Below are 9,246 nucleotides of genomic sequence, written 5' to 3' on the forward strand. Positions count from 1 at the left end.
ATAGTACTCAGTGGTTATTGGTGGAGTAACTGATTTTATTATTTTGTTAATTTATGGTATATTATATTTTTATTATATTATTTTATTATTTGGAACTACAATTCAAGTTTATATGGCTCTCTGATAAATATACTATTCTACTAGTATTTCTTTTTTTTATTAAAAAATGTTTTTAACATTCATTCATTTTTGACAGAGAGAGCACAAGCGGGGGGAGGGGGGGGACGTGGGGCAGAGAGAGAGAGAGGGAGATACAGAACCCAAAGCAGGCTCCAGGCTCTGAGCTGTTAGCACAGAGCCTGACGTGGGGTTCAAACGCACGGATGGCGAGATCATGACCTGAGCTGAAGGCAGACGCTTAACCAACTGAGCCACCCAGGCTCCCCTACTAGTATCATTTCTAAAGTGAGAAAATAATAATTTACCTCGTTCCTGAGATATAAAACCAGATCACTTCCAATATGATCATGGGTGGGACTAAGCTCCAATTAGTCCTAGAGAACTAGAGTAGAAAACACATACATATGCAAATAGTCGTCACGCAACAATGCTGTAACAAACTACAGCTCCTACTTTCTTTTTTCTCAATCTAAAGTGATACTTTCAAGGAAATTTTGTGGGGTGAAAAGAATTTTCTTGGAGAAAGGAGAGGATTAATCAGGAAAGTCTGTCTGGAGAAGGAAGTTTCCCAAATAAACTCTTAACTTAAAAGCTTGTGAGGGCTGAGCTCGTGTGCCTCACCTTCCAGAAGTCTATCTCTTTAAGTTTTCCTCTCATTATCTTACTTTCTCCTCTATTTTTTATTTATTTTTGAGAGAGCAGAAGTGGGGGAGGGGCAGGGAATGAAGGGACAGAGGATCCGAAGAGGGCTCTACGCTAACAGCAGCAAGCGAGCCCAATGTGGGGCTTGAACTCAGGAACCATGAGATCGTCACTTGAGCCAAAGTCAGATGCTCAACCAACTGAGTCACCCAAGTGTCCTTTCCTCTATTTTTGGTCGTTGTTTGTATTTGTCTACAGCTCAGTTTACATCCTGAGCTGCTTAGCGCGAGTGACTTGGGCTCACTTGATAATCCATTGCGTGGGTGCTATAGAAGAAGGCCATGCACTTGTCTCAGTACAGCTCCAGGAACACAGCAGTGTGCTGGGAGAAGATCTGGTATTCTCACACTCTCTCAAATTGTGTAACTGGAACATACGCATTACTGGCCAGTTTTAAAAGTTCTCTTGGCAAAAAGAATTACTTAGATCAACTACAATCATAATTACAGAATTATCAACTATAATTATATCAGCCAACCATTTCTGTTTCTCCGGTAAAGACAACATTAAAGAGCAATGGAAAGTTTAGGCTATCTGATGTTCAGTATAACCAGATGAGAATGAGCTGCTGTGTTACTGTTTAAACTAATTTTGAATGGAACAAGGAAGGCCTTACTCTTTCTAGAGCACAATCCATTTAACAATATTGTTTCTCTACTTGCCATGAGTATTTTTCTTTGTCCAAGGACTTAGGCTTTAACCATCTGAGAGTCATTATAAAGGACAGAGCATTGCCGTGGGAGGTTTAGCAAGTTAGAGGACTCCACATGTATAGTTTCTTCTCATACTCATATTAGACTCATGCTAGAATATTGCCAAATTAAGCCTCAAATAAAAGTGTAATGAAACAGGGGCGCCTGGCTAGCTCAGTCAGTGAAGCATTTGGCTCTTGGTTTTGGCTCAGGTCATGATCTCAAGGTCATGGGATCGAGCCCCTAGTCAGGCTTGACACTGAGAGTGGATCCTGCTTGGAATTCTCTCTCTCCTTCCCTCTCTCTCTGCCCCTCCCCAGCTTGCATACATACTCGCACTCACTCTCTCTCTCTCAAAATGAATAAATAAACTTTTTAAAAAAGTGTAATGAAACAAAATATATAAATTCCTTTTTTAAAAATGTTAGTTTGGAGAACCAAATTTTCAACAGAGGATCACATTTTCACGTTTAAGTAAGAAATAGATTAAAAAAAAAAAGTGCTAGAATGTCAATTATTACCTACGGAGAAACTAAAGTTGAATTGGTTGTTGTAATTCTCCAAATTTATGGCCATTATTGACTTGATCAATGGAAAACTTCACCTTAAGATTTTGTCTTTTTCAACCTAAAACTGGTTTAATTCTATTGTCATTATAAATGATTTTAGATGTAGTCATAAAAACAAAACTCAGGAAATTCTCTGGCATCACCACTCATCATTTATGGATTTGATGCTTGTTATGCCTCTATATTGATGTTTTTAAAGGGGCAGGGTCAAAGATGAGCATTTGGTTTAATGACACCTGAATCAGTGTCAGTGGTGCATCTCTTAGATCTGCTGGATGTGAAGAGACAGCTAATTTGTTTTCATTGTTACTGACTTTATTCTACAGCCCCTGTCAACTTCACTCAGGATTTTGCTGTTAAGAAACAATGAACACTGACAACACAAGAAAACTCCAAAGTTTCCATTTTGAGGGCAAAAGCAATGAAATATGAATCAAATAAGTAGGTCAATAAACTTAGTATTTATGCAACATTGTTTCCTAATATTATCAAAATATTTCTCATTAATAGTCCACAAAATTTTTAAAAATGTTTATTTATTTCTTGGAGAGACAGGGAGGTGGAGAGGGGCAGGCAGAGAGGGAAAGAGAATCCCAAGCAGGCTCAGCCCAATGGGGGCTCAACGTGGGACTTGATCTCATGAACAGTGAGATCACAACGTGAGCCCAAATCAAGAGTCAGATGCTTGACTGAGTGGCCACCCAGATGTCCCAACAGTCCACAAAATTTTGAAGATGTACACATTTCATTATATTTTGAAGATGTAATGTACATACTGTTGCTTGTATCTTCAACATTTTGTTGGCTTGGTGATATCCAGTGAGGGACATGATTTGGCAGGTGCAAACTTTATTGCTGGTTGCTGTCCTATGCACTTGGAGATGTTGTCAATTATCATTTCCACATGGTTCCTATTAGGGAGCCATAGTCCATTCTCAACTGTGTATATAAATATTGTTGATTGATTTCCAACTATAGGAATGGTTGGTGTGGCTACTTCTGTTTGAGACCTGCCTCAGATACACGACTTTTGCTCATAAGCCCTTGATGGTAATTACATCTGCTCAAATACATCATCTTTCAGGGGCTATAATCCCCCAGCAGCCCACATCCTTGCCACTTACTCGGCATCAGTAAGTCCTTAAAATATCTCCTGTGCTTTTCTCTAGTTGCAGTTGTCTGAGTTTCAGCTAGCAATCATGGAGGTATTTTCATATCCTCATCCTCATCTGATATATTTCCTACAGCTCTGTGTATAAAGAATCACTTTAATGACAAGGATCTGTCCACAGTCAAGGAACTCATTGCTGAAGAGTCATGGTTGCCACTTTGTTCTCCATCGTGACCATCTTAAAGGCTGAATGTGACATTTATGATAGATTTAAGTGTTACTTTCATCTGGAAGTGTAGACAGATATCTCTGAGGCATGATACCTTGCCAGTTTTTAACTTTGCCAGCTTCATCTTGATCTCCTTGATTCAGGAAGCCAAGGCCCCTATCATCAGACAATACTTTATGGCTTTCAGCCCCACCGAGTAGGTGGGAAGTCCTGATTGTAGTAGGGCTACCTCAAAGAGGCTTGTCTGAAATCAGGTCAGTAGAGATATGCTTGTTCCATGGTTAGCAAATTTCTTTCTACATGGAAACTTCAAGAGGAAAAACACTTGGCAGAGTTTTATGAGAAATAAAAGAACATGAGTTACCTTCACAATGCTGAAGGATATCGTGGGCTAATGGAATGAAAGACTTTCTTACGGGTGTGGAAGAATGTTCTGGCACAATCTATGTCTATTGTCTTTTTTTTTTAATGTTTATTTATTTTTGACAGAGAGAGAGACAGAGCATGAGCGGGGTGAGGGGCAGAGAGAGGGAGACACAGAATCTGAAGCAGTCTCCAGGCTCCGAGCTGTCAGTACAGAGCCTGACGTGGGGCTTGAACTCACAGACCGCGAGATCATGACCTGAGCCGAAGTCGGACACTCACCCGACTGAGCCACCCAGGTGCCCCTATGTCTATTGTTATACCAACTATGAGCAAGTTTATGTAGAATAGATTGCTTTAACTATTGCTGAAAGCATGTACACTGAGGTCTTACTCAGGCTGAGTTAGCTACAGAAAGATTAAAAAAAAAAAACAAATAGGACAAGGACAGCAGCCCATCTTTAGGTTTCCAAACACAAGAGCCTAAGCCCAAATTTCACATACGATGGTAGCAATGTGCCAGAAAATGCTAGGTGTCTGTTAGCTATAGTCAACCAAAGGCCAAGCAGGCAGTATTTGGTTATCCAGACAAGTGTACCATGAGGGAGCAGAGTCCAGTCAACAGGCCAAGGGTAAGGGTAGGATTCTAATATCGGTAGAAGAGCTGGTAAGAGAAACTCTAGAACGGGAATTAAAAGTCATTCTTACTACCATTAAAAGTCTGCACTACCTGGCTTGGTTCAGACTTGGAATAGCACTGATTTTGTAAATATGAACAAAGTAGCCCTATCTCTAAAAAGGGGTACAGGAGCAAGAAATCAAGCTGAGCAAGAACTCTTCCCTGTTTTAGTCTTACTCTCTTGCACTATGGTTTCATGCGTAAGCTGTCTTCAAGTGGTTTAGAAAGTAGACTATTAATATGAGAATGTATTTCCTCATAGTACTAAACATATAATTGAAATAAGAATTTTCTTCGGTTTCTACGTTTGGTTTAACATATTTGTATATGTTTAATACAAAGATTTTCAATTATAACTCATCTTCTGGCTTTCAGCCTTACTTACAGCCAAAACAATTTTTTAAACTGGAGCTAATTTGAAGTGTTTTCTTTTCATGAAAAGCGAATATGTCCTCCTCTGCTTACTTAACCCTTCTCACTTTTTTACAGATAAATTAATTTCCTGACTATGTAATTGTCTCATTTTACCTCTTAAAATCTTGCCTCTCCCCAATACAGATAAACATTTGGCCAGTGAGGTAACAAATGAATGGACCAATAACACAGTACCTAAAACACAGTAAAGGCTCAATAAATGAGTTTAATAAATGAGTGAATGGGAACTCATAGGTAATAACGACATTGATGAAGAGAACGGATTTTTCAGAAAATTTTAATTTGTGAAATAAGCCAGGAAACTCTAAGGGTCCTTCTGATTAGTTGAGGTCAGATACATAGGGAAATTAAAGGCAGACTGCCTGGCACTTTTTACAGATCAACTGGCGTTCCTCCAAGGAATTCTAGACATTATTACAAGCTGTAACTTGCTAACTGCATATTAGTCCTTAAAACACCTTCAAGTAAGGTTATAATCATTCAAAAGTAAGGGTTTAAAGGGTTAATCACTGCTGTGTTGTGAAAATACTATAATTTTGTTAGCATAGCAGTACATTTTGATTGGGATATGTAACAACTTTGTAAAATAGCTAAGCTGCCACTGTGACTCATGGTTCCTGACCCAAGTTTCATAATCTTTTCTTCTTAAAATCTGCTCAATTTTAAAAATAAACTAAAAACATTTTTCCAGAAACTTGAATAAGCAGATGATGAATTTCTGCTGCAGCAGCAATTTTCATGTTTAAGAATTAAATTACAATATATGCTTTGCCTACGGACCACAGAGTTAGGAAATAGTTGTTTTAAACCAAGTGTGTTGAATCACAAATGTTGATAAATAAACCATCATACAATATAGCTTTAAATAATAATGTGATATGCCATTAAGTCAACAAATATTTGTTGAAAACCCATCTGCCAGGCACTTTCTAGGAAAAAAAAATCGTTGTGGAGCTTACATTCTAGGAAGAGAAGACAGGCAATAAACGAATAAGTAGGTAAATTGTCTAAAATGTTAAAAAGTGGTGGCACTACAGGAAAAAAGAAGAGTAAGCGAGATCTGGAGACTAGTATGGGAGGAGTGGCCATTTAGCCTTAGGATGGTTAAAGGTGGGAGGTTCATGGAGGAGGGACATTTGAATAAAAACTTAAAGACGGTGACTGCCCCACTGGTGTACAATACATTGATAATTACTCTTGTAAATGTCCTTTTGAACAGCCCTCACATGTCTGTATATTTATATAGATGATGTCATTCCCTTGCCTAAAACTTCAATGACTTCCTATTGCTTTAGCATAATGTGCAATCTCCTTAATTTGTTCTATGACAACTTCTGTGATCTCATCCCTGACTCAACCTCCAGCCCCCTGCCTCTTTCTCTTTTTCATTCTGCTTCAATCATGCTGGATTTATTTTAATTCCCTCTTGAGTACCAGTGGCTTTCCCACTTTCTGGTGTTACTGCGAACATTTCTCTCTTCATGTAATTATTCTCCTGGATTTTTACCTGGCAGACTTCCCAACTAGCTGTCCATCCCCCCTCCCAAACTATCCCCTGTTCTTAGACTCTTCATTGCAAAGCAGTTTTGCCTTCCCAGTCCTTATTACAATCATAAGTAAATATGTAATTATTTGTTTAATTTATGTTTTTCCTGATAGACTGTAAACAAATTGATGATAGGGATGTTGTCTCATGTCTGCCCTGTTCATTACTGTGTCCCCAGTGGCTGGCACAATATTTGTTGAATGTACAAAGCATGCTTAAGATGGGTGGGTGGGAGGAAGGAATTCATGTTGTTGGGCTAGGTGGAAAGAGTGTACCAGATTAGGATGGGAAAGTGATGATGAAAAGTATTTCCCTGAATGAACTTAATATACTATTAGGTTAAATGGCTGGGATGGAAAGACCATTAAGATTCTTAAGTAACTCTTTTAGGGTATATTCTTCCCATGGACTGATATATAGCTGGCAATGAGTCTCCTTAAATAATGATTATAGACTAGAACGTGTAGATATTGGTGTTCTTCTCCAAACATTCCAGTTCCCCCCAACACTTTGCTACTGTCTTAAAGTTGGGTGTGGCCATGTGATCCTCTTTGGCTCATGAACTAAGTGAATACAGGATGTGTCACTTCTGGCAAGAAGCTTTAAGAGTCACCACACAATTGGTCACCTTTCTTTTTCTGTTTGCCACAGTTTCTGGCAGTGCTTCAGGAAGTAGCCAGTCTGTTAGCAAGACCCTGAGTGGGCATGACATGGAGCTCTCAGTTGACCCATTAAGGGTGTAGAGTAATTCATCTCTACTTGATTAAGTCACTGAAACTTTGGGTGATTTTTCACAGAATAACCTATCTTGACTGATAAGAAATAGGAGGTTTTGAGGCTTGGTTGTACAAAGAAATGTTCAAGTACCAGTACTGAGATGGAAAACTGAACTCATCTCTCTCAAACTGGTACCTCCGCAAGACCACAAAGCCAAAGGAGACCGGTCATCCAAAGCAGAGCAGTTAACTCCATCCTACACTCTTTCCTTTCCCTCGTTCCCCACTGGCAATCTACCACTTCCCCCAATGCCTCCTGAATACCTACCCTTCTACGTGCATTTCATTTTCCACCTGTCTCTGTCTTGTGTCCAGTCCTCACCATTTCTCTCCCAAGAGTCTCTTAACTTGTATCCCTGTTTCCATTCTCACTCCTCACTAATTCATCTTCTGAGTTGTTGCCAGAGTGATTTTTCTAAAAGAGAGCTCTGATCACACTTGTCTTCTATTTAAAACTCTCCAGGGAATTCTCATTAACGTCAGGATTAAGTCCAAATCCTCAGCAAGATGTATTCAGGCAGGACATTTGAGACCCTCCGCCCCTACCCCAGTCCTCTACAAGCTGAGTTGGATGCCCATCCTCCGTATTGCTATAATATCTTACACATACCTCTCCGTCAGTGCTTTCTTCAATCACAGCAACTCCCAAACCTTGCCAGCTTTGCAGCAGCAGCACATTGAGCTGCAAGGATTGCCCAGCCTCTCCAGGGTGGCACCCCTCAGTTTTGCAAATCCTGACTGGCAGCTAAGCTAGTGGCTGGAAGAGACCACCCACCATGCTTGCAACAGAAACAACCAGCCTTGTATTTCTGCTCTCTAATTCATTTTCTTTTTTCCTTAATAAAACAAAAGTTTTATATCTCTTTGTGTGTGTGTGTGTGTGTGTGTGTGTGTGTGCTGAACATATTCAGTCTTGAAATGTTCTTCCTTGATATGTGTGTTTCCTATATGTGAATCACAAGTCCCTCTTCCAAATCTCTTTATCATTGGATGTTGCCTTCTCAGGGTTTATTGCCATAAGAACCTGAACAAAATAAAAATTTAAGTACAGACTATACTTTTCAACATATCTCCATTACATTTAAGTCCTATTGGGTTTATAATGGGGAAAAAAAAGGAGAAAAATAACCAATGTCAACTAACATTGTCATAAGGTCAGAAACCAAAGGCCCTCAAACCATGCTCAGTGGGACCAAATCTCCATGTGGTCCTATTACAAGGAAAACACATTATTGATTTAAATGTACTTCAATATCACCCAAGCATGGAAATAGATTAAAAATGCATGTTTTTGTGTTACAAGAAAAGAAAAGGTATTGATGTAGTTTGAAATACTAGGACCACATGACTCGAAAGATTATATAAGGATAAAGGGCTGTGGGACCAATGATAGTTGAATGTTTTTCTATTATATCTTCCTGCCGTCGGGCAACAGTTCATTTAAGTCATTTTGTACTAAGGAAACTCTCTTTTTGTAAAGACTTGAGAAATGAATTCCATAAGCTGTCTTGATTGTTCATTCCACTGGGATCCCTTGGTGATCCCAAATTTGTGTCTCAACATGTTAGCTGCTTCCTAATTTCCTCAGTACCTTAGCTTTTGGCCAACCTTTTTAGTCTTTAATTTTAGTAATCTGGCTTGTTCTTGTTTCAAAGTTCTCTTTGTCAAGGGTACATTTTAATGAACATTCATTTGGGTAGGTTTATACATTCAAAAATACATTTTTTTGGTCTTGTCAGAAAAAGTGATGCAATAATCAGGCAGAATTTAAAAAATATAAATCACATTTTAAAAATTCTTTCGTAGCTAAAAGTAAAATAAAAATTTTCACTTAGTAATTAAGATTTTAATAGTCATTTTTCCAAAGTAAAAAATTCTTTCTTCTTTCCATCTTAAAGTTTATTTTATAAGCCATAACATGAAATGAATGTTTAATTTTAAATAAATGGGAGATGTTGATAATAGCCATAGTCATAGATGCTTTAAAAAACACCATTGAGGGGTGCCTGGGTAGCTAAATCCGT

The sequence above is a fragment of the Panthera tigris genome, chromosome B2 (genome assembly GCF_018350195.1).
Source record: "Panthera tigris isolate Pti1 chromosome B2, P.tigris_Pti1_mat1.1, whole genome shotgun sequence".
Lineage (NCBI taxonomy): Eukaryota > Metazoa > Chordata > Mammalia > Carnivora > Felidae > Panthera > Panthera tigris.